The sequence below is a fragment of the Oncorhynchus keta genome, chromosome 25 (assembly GCF_023373465.1).
Source record: "Oncorhynchus keta strain PuntledgeMale-10-30-2019 chromosome 25, Oket_V2, whole genome shotgun sequence".
Classification (NCBI taxonomy): Eukaryota; Metazoa; Chordata; class Actinopteri; order Salmoniformes; family Salmonidae; genus Oncorhynchus; species Oncorhynchus keta.
Genome location: NC_068445.1, coordinates 15,159,365 through 15,171,949, shown reverse-complemented (window position 1 = coordinate 15,171,949; position 12,585 = coordinate 15,159,365). Strand labels below are relative to the sequence as shown.

Sequence of the window (12,585 nt, the reverse complement as noted above, 5' to 3'; positions counted from 1 at the left end):
GATGAGGCAAAAGGTGTGGCAATTAAGTCTTGAGCAAATTAACATGCTGGGTGTGTCTCACGTAATATCGTTGGGATACGGATACCCTGAGAACAAGGTTCAGGGAAGATAAGACCATCGAACCCAGCTATTGTTAGCTAGTGAGTAGTGACCATAGCCGGCAAATCAAGGTTAGAAACCTAGCTAGCTAGTTAGCGTGCTAGTTCATCCAAAATAAACTCAACAGATTGCATGGAAAGTCTATTATGTAGATCAAAACTAGCTATCTAGCTTAGTTGGAAGGCCCAACAACTAACTACCTATGCTAAATCGTCCAGCAGAATTTATGTATGAAAAAAATATAAACAAATGTAATTGAAAACATACTATCTCTTTCCAGTGTTGACGTTTTTTGACCGAGCTACAGGACTTCTTCTTGTTTCTTCTTCTTCTCTGGTATAATGGTGTTCGCAACAATTATATGTGCATTCCGCCACCTACCGCCACCTACCTACTCCTTCGACTCTCTTCACCACCTCAACATAGGAGATCTGCTGTACAGCCCTGATCCTTGACACCTCGACCTCTTTCGCCCTAATAGGGCACCCAAGGACGTCCGGAGTATGAAACCCACCACAGTTGCAACATTTTCCATTCACAGATTATTCATTAACATACTTCTCCCTTCTGCAAACATTTGACATGTGGCCATATCTTTTGCAGTTCCCACACGGTAGTGGTTTGGACTCAAATGCTCTCCCAATTGAACCTCCTTGTCCAAAAAAAACGCCTTTCAAGAAGAAGTGCTGTAGCTAGGTCAAAAAACATTATTGGACCGATCCTTGACTTCCACTACAACTTTTGCTAATTTCGTTCACTTTGATTTCACAATTTTGTCACACACTTCACTTGCTGCACATTCAGATTCAAGCAACATTTCCATGGACGCTGCCATTTTGGAACCGTCATCCATCTTGTCCTCCACCTGTCTGGCAACAACACTTTGTTTATTTCCCTGCAATCTTTTATGCCTGGATTTGGCACACTGATCTTCTTCTCTATCTGTTATTTGTACAAAGTCACATGACGTTAGTGTCAACGCATGTGGGCATGTTCGAGGTCGTTGTTGTTTTGAGCATGTTGTGAGATGGGCAGATCTTGCCATGAAATAAATAATTGCACCAATGCATCTTATGTCTACTTCTGATAAGCTTCCCAGTAAAGCAATAAAAACATTTTTTTAACAAAAGTGCTAAAAAATAGACTACATTAACATATGAAGCCTAAGAAACAATGTTAATGAAATCAATAACTTGCTAGTAATAGATGACATTCAAATTCTGACTATCTCTGAAACTCATTAGCAATACATGGCTATAATATCTGCAGAAAAGACAGAAATGCCAATGTTGGCAGGGTTGCGGCCTATATACAGAGCCACATGGTTGAATATTGCCATACTGTTGAAGTAATATGACTACAGGTTCACCTGCATCACCGAAAGCCCATTCTTGTGGGAAGCTGCTATAGACCACCAAGTGCAAACAGTCAGTATCTGGATAATAAGTGTGAAATGCTTGATAATGTATGGGATATCAGGAGACAGGTATATTTCCTCTGTGATTTCAAAATTGACTGGCTTTTATTTAGCTGCCCACTCAAGACAAAGCTTCAAACTGTAACCAGTGCCTGCAACCTGGTTCAGGATAGCAGACAATCCACCAGGGTATTTACAAAAAGCACAGGAATGAAATCATCAACATGTATCAATCACATCTTTATGAATGCTGAAGAAATTAGCTTTAAAGCAGTATCCATATCCATCTGATGTAGTGATCACAATATACTAGCCATATCAACGAAAACCAAAGTCCAAAGGCAGGGCCTAATATGTATAAGGTCAGACAAAATGTTTTGTAGGGATTATTTTGTTGATTATGTAATGAATATTTGATAGTCGGTGGTGTGTAATGAGGAGCAACTAGACGCTGCACTTGACATATTTATGAAATTGCATGCACCCACTAAGATAATTACTGTAAAAACTGTTAAATCCCCTTGATTGATGAGGAATTTAAAAAATTGTATAGTTGAAAAGGATGAGGCAAAAGGTGTGGCAATTAAGTCTTGAGCAAATTGAGAAATCATGTGACTAAACTAAATAAAAAGAAAAAGAAACTATACTATAAAACAAAGATTAATTCTATAAACAATGATAGTAAAAAGCTTTGAAGAAGCTTGTGAAATTTGGGCAAAAAGTCAAACTCCGCTCCATCATTCATTGAATCAGATAGCTCGTTCCTCACAAAACCCACTGATATTGCCAACTACTTGAATCAATTTTTAATTGGCAGGATTAGCAAACTTAGGCATGACATACCAGCAACATATGCCGACACTACACGTCCAAGTAATAAAAAATAAAAAAATGTACCTTTTAATTTAACTAGGAAAGTCAGTTAGGTACAAATTCTTATTTACGATGATGGCCTACACAGTATAACTGACCAAATTATGAAAGACAAGCATTGTGATTTTTTTCACTCCCTAAAGGGAGTGTGGAAGAGGTGAAAAAATTGTCTATCAACAATGACAAGTCACTGGAATCTGCCAACTTGGATGAGGATAATACCAGACGATATTGCCACTCCTATTTACCATATCTTCAATCTAGGCCTACCAGAAAGTGTGTGCTCTCAGGCCTGCATGGAGGGAAGCAAAAGTAATTCCTCTACCCAAGAATAGTAAAGCCCCCTTTACTGGCTCAAGTAGCCGACCAATCAGCCTGTTACAAACCTTTGGTAAACTTTTGGAAAAAGCAGTGTTTGACCAGATACAATTATATTTTACAGTAAACAAATTGACAACAGACTTTCAGCACGCTTATAGGGAAGGACATTCAACATGCACAGCACTTACTCAAATGACTGATGATTGACAAACAAATTGATGATTAAAAGATTGTGGGGCTATTTTGTTCAAATTTATTGCGGCTTTTGACATTATCGATCATATTCTGCTGCTGTAAAACTTTGTGTTTTGGCTTTACACCCCTGCTATATTTTGGATAAGACTTACCTGTCTAACAGAACACAGAGGGTGTTCTTTAATGGAAGCCTCTCCAACATAATCGAGGTAGGCTCAGGAATTCCCCAGGGCAGCTATCTAGGCCCCTTACATTTTTCAATCTTTACTAATGACATTTCATGGCTTTGAGTAAAGCCAGTGTGTCTGTGTATGCGCATGACTCAACACTACACACGTAAGCTACTACAAATCCAAATCAAATCAAATTGATTTATATAGCCCTTCTTACATCAGCTGATATATCAAAGTGCTGTACAAAAACCCAGCCCAACACCCCAAACAGCAAGCAATGCAGGTGTAGAAGCATGGTGGCTAGGAAAAATTCCCTAGAAAGGCCAAAACCTAGGAAGAAACCGAGAGAGGAACCAGGCTATGGGGGGTGGACAGTCCTCTTCTGGCTATGACGGGCGGGGATAATAACAGAACATGGCCAAGATGTTCAAATGTTCATAAATGACCAGCATGGTCAAATAATAATAATCACAGTAGTTGTCGAGGGTGCAACAAGTCAGCACCTCAGGAGTAAATGTCAGTTGGATTCTCATAGCCGATCATTCAGAGTATCTCTACCGCTCCTGCTGTCTCTAGAGAGTTGAAAACAGCAGGTCTGGGACAGGTAGGGGAACAGGTCCGGGTTCCGTAGCCTCGGGCAGAACAGTTGAAACTGGAGCAGCAGCACAGCCAGGTGGACTGGGGACAGCAAGGAGTCATCATGCCAGGTAGTCCTAAGGCATGGTCCTAGGTCAAGGGTCCTCTGAGAGAGAGAAAGAAAGAAAGAAAGAAAGAAAGAAAGAAAGAAAGAAAGAAAGAAAGAAAGAAAGAAAGAAAGAAAGAAAGAAAGAAAGAAAGAAAGAAAGAAAGAAAGAAAGAAAGAAAGAAAGAAAGAAAGAAAGAAAGAAAGAAAGAAAGAAAGAAAGAAAGAAAGAAAGAAAGAAAGAAAGAAAGAAAGAAAGAAAGAAAGAAAGAAAGAAAGAAAGAAAGAAAGAAAGAAAGAAAGAAAGAAAGAAAGAAAGAAAGAGAATGAATTAGAGCGAGCATACTGAAATTCACACGTCACAAACTGGCTCAAAGCCCGTAACAAAAGGGAGACAAAGTGGAGATAAGGAGTAACAAAATATATATTTATTAAATAAGTAACTAAGTATAATATACAATGGTGTGTGTAATCAGTAGTGTAAGTGAGTGTTTTGCATGCATGAATGTGATAATGCAGGGTGTTGAAAGATGCTAAAGCAAAAAACCACCAAGAAACACAACAAAATCTATAAAGGTGTCTGCATGGAGAGAGTCTCTTCCATGAATGGGGAAGTGGTGTATTTATCCTGGGAGACACCGGGCCCAGGTGTTTCCCATGTAGCTGACGACCCTCCCAACTCCGCCCACCGGCATCCTAATAAGGAAACAAGAACAAAGAGAGAATACGCCCCCCTCCATAAAACCGTGGACCAACAAGGACCCCGGAACAACATACCAGCCTCTGCGTCCCAAATTTATGAGAGGTTACGTGTTCACACTTCCAATTTGCACTAACCAACCTCCTCCCCAGACCTCAGCAACCTTCGCACAGGAAGCAACATTTAAGAGGAATGAAGAAAATAAGACCAGGATGGAACAGACAGGACAGAGAGAACATGACAATACGAAACAATGGTCAGTCACGTAAATATTTAGGAACAGGGCGCATGAGAGAGCGCATCAGCAATCACGTTTTCAGTCCCCCGGATGTGCCGCACATCGAGATGGAATGAATGTAAAAAATAAACACCATCTCATTATCCTCTGGTTAGGACACATCATGGACCTCAAAAAAAGTGAGAGGGTTATGGTCGGTGTAGACCACAATAGGTACTACCCCCGGCCCGACATACACTTCGAAGTGTTGTAGCGCCCAAATGAGTGCTAGCGCTTCCTTTTCAATAACCGAATAGTTCAACTGATAATCGTTAAACTTTTTGGAAAATAAACTAACAGGCCTCTCAACCCCAGACACATCTGCTTGCAGCAAAACTGCACCAGCCCCCACATGACTAGCATCCACCTGCAAGGTAAATGACAAATCCACGCGAGGAGCAGCCAGCACCGGAGTTGAGGTAAGCAACCTCTTTGCATCTTCAAAAGCGTGTTGACAACGAGTAGACCAAACGTAAACAGCCTTAGCTTTCAGCATATCTGTCAAGGGAGCGACCACAGTAGAGAAGTTATTACAAAAACTACGGTAATAACCAATCATGCCCAAGAAACGCATCAGTTCCTTTTTAGTAGTTGGTGGTGGAAAAGCATCAATAGCTACAACTTTTGCCCGAACAGGACGCACTTCACCCTGCCCAACCACCTTTCCAAGGTATGTAACGGTTGCCTGAGCAAACTCACATTTAGCCAGATTGATCGTGAGGTGACCCGCAGCCAGACGTTCAAACAAGGCTTGAATACGGGACAGATGTTCTTCCCAAGTATCTGCATATATCACTACATCGTCCAAATAAACAGCGGTCAGACCGGCGACAACCCTGTTCATAAGTCTCTGAAAAGTGGCAGGTGCATTACGCAGACCGAAACTCATAACCGAATACGAGTACAGACCAAAGGGTGTAATAATGTACCCTAGTCGTCAGTGGCACCTGCCAATAGCCTTTTAACAGGTCAAATTTGCTCACAAACTTCGCTGCACCGACTTGATCAACACAGTCCTCCATCCGAGGAAGAGGAAATGAATCTGGCTTTGTGACACTGTTTACCTTACAAAATCGGTTTGTTCCATCTGGTTTACTGACCAAGATACAGGGAGAAGCCCAACTGGAGAAAGAAGGCTCTGCTATCTTACTCTCCAGCATGTACCTGACCTCAGCATCCAGACAACGCAGTTTCTCTGAAGAAACTCTATAGAACCGCTGACGAATGGGGTCAGCATCTCCAATGTCAATATCATTCTATTAAGTTTGTATGTGTAGGTGTATCAGAAAACAAACCTGAAAATCTCAGAATCAGACCAACCATCTCTTTCCGCCCATCAACAGGTAGGTGAGTGAGAATACTGTCTAAAATATCCAGTGTCTCTGAATTTTTAATCTACCCTGCAATATACAATTGTCAGGACCAGGAACATCTTCCTCCTCATGCACAGACCTAGCATGACAAGAACCCAAGGAAACAACGGTATCAGCCAAAAGAACAGGTTTTACCGTCCTCTGTAGACTCCCACTGTTCAGTCTCAGAGGAACGTGCATAATAGGGTTTTAACAGATTTACATGGCACAGCTGGTATGCCTTCCTCTGTTCAGAAGTGGCAATTAGATAATTTTGCTCAGTGTACTGGCGCACCACTGTATATGGACCTTGCAGAGCAAGAACCTGGTCACCCAGACTAAAGTGACGAGGCTCAGTTCGGCGATAAAATATGCCCTTCATCCTCTCCTGTGAAGATGATAACTTCTCTTGAGCCATTTCACCAGCGGCATACAGGCGTCACCGGAAATCACACACATAAGATAACAGGGACAGAGGAGGCTCGGGAGACTTCCAGTCATCCTGGAGAACAGATACAAGTCCACGCACCCTATGTCCAAACACAAAGTCATTTGGACTGAAACCCGTGCTCTCCTGTGAAACCTCCCTAGTGGCGAACAGTAACCAAGGCAACCCCTCTTCCCAATCCTTATCCATCTCAGTACAATAAGCTCTCAACAAAGACTTAAGTGTTTGATGGAAACGTTCCAGTGCTCCTTGACTTTGCGCGTGATAGGCGCTAGACAAATTGTGTTTAATATGGAGCTGTTGAAGAACCTGACTAAACAGACTAGAGGTGAAATTAGATCCTTGATCACTCTGAATGACCTTGGGGATTCCAAACAGTGAGAGAAACCGAGTAAAAGCTTTAAACACAGACTTAGTCGTGATAGAACGGAGAGGATAGGCAGCAGGAAACCTAGTGGTGTGACACATCACAGTGAACAGGTAACTACTACCCTTTTTAGAACGAGGCAGAGGACCCACACAGTCAATAATCAGATACTCAAAAGGTTGGCTGAGTACAGGAATAGGAAACAATGGTACCGGCTTTAACAGCTTGATTAGGTTTTCCACAGGCACAATTTGGTCACGCAACTCTTCTAATGTGGGGTCAGCCTGTTGCGCATTGATTAGACCTGAGTGGGTTACAGATAACAGGGAAAACAGTGACATACTTCTTTGTATTATTATCATTAGTCGGCACAGTGACCAGTTCGCCATGGCTCATAGAACATGTCACTGCACACGCAGAGAACACCTCTGGGAAAATCTGTACACTCTCATCAGGAATCCCAACAAACGACGGCTTAGTGGAAACCACTAGAGATGGGAACACGACAGGCCATACATGCTCACCAGCCAAGTTATTCCCAAGGATAACGTTGATACCCTCAATAGGCAACGAAGGACGCACCCCCACAACAACTTCACCCTTCCCCAGCCCACAATCCAACATCAGTTTATGCAACTGGAACTGACAGAGTGTTCAAACCTATTCGCCTAATTAGAACTATTCCCAGAATCAGTCTCAGCAGAAAAGGGTAAAACAGATTCCAACACAAATGATTCAGAGGCACCTGTGTCTCTCAGGATCTTCACTGGCACTAGGTCCTTACTTCCTAACATAGACACAAAACCTTCTGTAATGAAAGGTAAATAGTCTGGATCAATATGGACTTTCACATGCTCCTGGGCCTGAGGCATTGAGTCATGAGTGAACTGATGTGGAACAGGCGCAGCTAATGTGGTAGGCTTAGATTTAGCGTGAGCACCCTTTGACCTGAAAAGTGGACATTCGTTTTTCCAATGACCTGAACCTCGGCAGTAGTGACACTCTTGACCAAAGTCAGCTTTACCACGGGAATCAGGCTCAATCCTATTTGAATAGAACTCTGCTCCTGAACCAAAGTATCTTGGTGAGCGAAGCCCAAATCTATCCGAACGCCCCCACTCATTCCGAATACGGGGTTCTGCAAAGACACTTTTGTGAGTCAACACATACTCGTCCGCCAAAACCACAGCTTCAGCGACACTTTACTTTTCGTTGATTAATATACGTGGCAATACGATCAGGGATTGTGTCCTTAAATTGTTCTAACATAATCAGATCACACAGCCCTTGGAAAGGCACAACTGCAGAGGTGGAACACCAGTGATTAAACTGTAAAGATAATTCTCGCGCAAACTCAACATGGGTCTGTTTATCAACCCTTTTTAAAGTTCTAAATCGTTGGAGGTAAGCCTCAGGGACCAATTCATAAATCTGTAACACAGCTGTTTTAACCTTATCATAACTGCCACTGTTGTGTACACTAAGAGCTGAATATGCCTGAATATGAATATGCGCTTTACCAGTCAGCACACACTGCAACATTAAAGTTCGATCAGAATTAGGCCAATTCCTAGCGTCAGCAACACGCTCAAACAACGAAAAGAATGTCTCAGGGTCCTTTTCATTAAAGTCCCCAACAATATCAAATGTGTCTGGGGCATGACCAAAAGAGGAACAACCCCTAGGTAAATCTGGGTCACCTTCCCAGAACAAACTCTCCCCTGAGATCTTTCCTTCCCAAACCAACTCTAGCCATTCTTGTTGCAACTTGATTTTAGCACCCTCCATATCTTGTTTAAATGCCAATTCCTTTTCATACTTTACCCGATCATGCTCCCGATCATGCTCTAGCTTCTCATGTTCATGCTCTAGCTGTAACAGAAGCAGTTCTGTCTGCTGTTCAAAAAGAAGACTACTAGGACTAACCGATGGAATTGTAACAATATGGGGGGACAACAAGTCCTCAGCAGTGGCTGGCCCAGTGGTAACTTCAAGAATACCATTCTCCATCAGATTGGCCTTCAATATCAACCTAATAGAATTCTTTAGACGTTTATCACTAATTTCAACCTTGTAGTGTTCAGCGACCTTCAACAGCTGTTGTTTAGTACCTAATTCTAAAAATTCCTGTGATGGAAAGAGAATGAACTCATCTACATAAGACGCCATAGTTACAACAAAAATAATTCTCGCTCTTCCCCTCTGCTAAGCACACCAGACCACAACCAGAGAAATGACAATCACCCTGAGCACCACAGAAGAGAGATGAGATACGGAGCTTCCCCAAAACCTACAATAACTCAACCCTAGTCTTCATGCCTTCTGTAGCTCAGTTGGTAGAGCATGGCGCTTGTAACGCCAGGGTAGTGGGTTCGATCCCCGGGACCACCCATACGTAGAATGTATGCACACATGACTGTAAGTCGCTTTGGATAAAAGCGTCTGATAAATGGCATATATTATTATTATTATTATGGCATATATCATGCGGATTTGCGGTGGGTATTTACGCACTGTAGCCTGCTGGCAAGGAAATAAAACTCCCCAGCATGCTGGCAAATTCCACCAAGCCACGGATGTGCCCCGAGACAACTGCTCAGTCCACAGACACCACACAAAAATAACAAACATTAACCATGCCCAACATATTCCAAAAATGAAACACGTCGCTAAGCCTATCAGGGGGAAAAAGCTATAGCTCCTGATAGCAAGTTCCACTACCCTACCCAAATCTCCCACAGAGGTACACAAGTCTCTTGTATTGTACTTAATTGTTACTCAGAAATGATTTGATATTAAGATAAAAACGGCTGCATCGGACCTTTAGCCTATCCAAGCTGCGCTACAATGGCATATCATCAGAGATGCTTCGGCTTGCCCAGTGATGTGCAGAATAGGCTATATTAATGATTGTAGGCCAAGGGAGAGGTCAAAATGCACACAATAGTTACCCGGGTATTTATCTAATTTAGTCCATTGGAGGGTCATGTAATTTGTAATCGATGAAATGTCACATTGCTCTGGAATTAGTTGCTTATTATAGTATATGATGTGTGCCCAATGATGCCCCTGATTCCTGATTCTCTGCGGGCCACGCAATATAAAGTGCACCTAGTGTGGTCTCAATAAAATAAAACACAGTAGAGGAGAGCCGACAGTAGGAGAGAACGAGGTATGTTGTCACACTTTTCACGCTGTCTAACATTTACTGCGCACAATACATCACAATGGAATAAATGAAAGATGGAAGTCTTGGGCACATATTTTCTATTCATCACATCTTCATATCTTATTTCAGTCTGGAGTTGTAGACCGTTAAATAGAGAGTGTGCACTTACGATAATTTGCCCCATCAGCAGGTAAATTGTCACACTACATCGGGTAAATTGTCACATTGGATTATCAACAAATAAGAAGACAACTAATTAATTGTTACTATCAAAATAAAAACAATCATGCCGAGAGAATCTGGCAAATCATGCCTTTCGATCAAAACAATAATGTTGGCAGAGCACACATTAATTAAGTGGTACAGCCACTTTACTTTGAACTTTGAAATCGAACGTTCTCTGTCGTGCACATAGATACACAGTAATTGTTGGAATCGGAATTGAATGCAATGCTGCAGATAACTTGCTTAAATGTTTAAAGTCTTAACATAACAGACGTGGTGTTTAAACACACTAATGCACTAATGCACAGTTTTGTAACAGCCTATACGACACACATCCGTATCAGACGAATCAGACTCATCTTCAGAGTCACAGTGCTGGCACACATAAATTGCATGGCCTGAGGTGCAAGCATCACGGGCCCATTTGTTGCATCTCACACACTTTACCCAAGTCTCCTTTGGAAGGCTGTTTGAAAATGGCTCCACACAAGACGAGGCAGAAGCTCTCCTCTTCATCTGATGATGACTCTTCTACCATTTTTCTTTTTTTAGCTGCCGCCTTGTTCTTTGCAGTTCCAGATTTTGACTCCTCTCCCTTGCTTCCCTTTCTTCGGAAACAGCCTTTTGCTAGATCGTGCCTTATTCTTTTCCATTTCTAGTGCCTGGTTCACTGGTGTGTCAGTTATAATTTTCTTCCTTTGCAAGCTGGTTTTTGGGGCCAGCTTTTGGATATGGCCGGATGTCCTCTGGAGTTGGGAGTCTGCTGTCAGCTATGGGATTGCTGGGCGAGGGTGAGCTGGTGCTAGCATAAGAACTGGGGCAAGTCTGTGTCTGAGCTCGTGCTAGGCAAGGTTGGAATGGTGCTGGGGCCTGGCAGGTTGGTGTTGGGGCCTGGCAGGGCTGAAATTGTGCTGGAGCCTGACAGGTTGGTGATTGGGCCTGGCAGGGCAGGGTTGGTGCTGGGGCCTGGTAGGGTTGGGTTCTGAATGGGTCGATCTGTAACGTAGGATGGCGCAAACTCGGTTTCCAGAAATACATCCCTGTTGTAAGGTTGTACCCCAACCACCCTAAAGCCAGTCTGAATGTTCAAGGGGGTTGCAGCCAGAGGATAGGCGATTGCCACAATCCCAGGAATGTTATAACAGCATAATTATGCCATTTTGGGGGGCATAATTGAGTCCATCAATGGACAGATGAGACTCGTGGTTATCCAAAAGGAGTAAACAGGGCTTCCACTCCGAGCTGGACTTTTCTTTTTCTGTCCATATTGGCGCAAACTTCAACTAGTGTGCCACAGCAAACTGGTAGGCAAGTCTTCTGACCTCACTTGGCGACAGACCAAAATAAAACTGCTGTGGCTTTGAATAGACAACCACTTGTTGGCGTGGCTTTCAACTTCTTCTCTGGTAACCTTTTGACAATACGGAGTCAGAGTACAGTAATTTATGTAAAAATCCTTCGCTGTAATCCTGATTGATTTGTTCTGCAACCTCACCTGCCTCACTGCCTTTAACATTATGGCAGGTGGTGTGCTGCCATTCTCTGTTTTGCTTTTATAATTTCTAACCATCTTATTTCCTTCCCCTATTGCTTTCTTTCCTTCCTTTCTTCTTTCCTTCAAAAACACATTTCCTCACTGGAATGACATATTCAATACAGACTTATTACTCCCACTTCCCTATCTACTATCCTTGTTGCCACAATGCAGTTCATAACACCACACTAAATTCATGACACTGTATAAAGCAGTTTGTGTGTGTGTGGATATATTGTCTCATATAGTAGGCATGTAGTGTTAGTACACACACACACACACACACACACACATGCAGAGCCTGTCTTCTGTAGTCCAGGGATATGTCTGCTGCTCTAAACTATGCGTATATATAATAATCATTTACAATAACATTTAAAACTATTATCAGAGCTGATTACACAATATCACAATATTTTTGAGCATGTTCTATGTGTCTATGTATACTGGGGCAAGTTGTCACGTGTGAAGATTTACCCCAAGGCAATTGAGACAACTTGCCCCAAACTGACATGTGTGCTAATGTTGGCTAAATCTCAAGGTTAGCTCAACATAGGACTGCAGCTAAAGTATCAAAATACATGTTATTGTCTCCTCTACTCAGTGCAAAATTATAACTTTGAACATCCATACTTAACATAGTTTTATTGCATAAAATGTAAAGTGCCATTTTTTTTTACTTTTGAAGGGGAAAACTAAGAAACTTGTACTCACCTCAGATTGGAGTGACCTTGACCACATGTGAACAGGAAG

The 12,585-nt window shown here is 42.3% G+C and overlaps 1 long non-coding RNA gene across 1 annotated transcript; it reads right to left on the bottom strand.

The window, feature by feature from the left end:
• Nucleotides 1-1,588: 1,588 nt before the first annotated feature.
• On the bottom strand, nucleotides 1,589-12,585 carry LOC127911679 (uncharacterized). Its single transcript, XR_008078879.1, has 2 exons — nucleotides 12,547-12,585; nucleotides 1,589-3,820 (listed from the first exon to the last, which is right to left on the bottom strand). It is a non-coding gene; the product is annotated as an uncharacterized LOC127911679 (long non-coding RNA).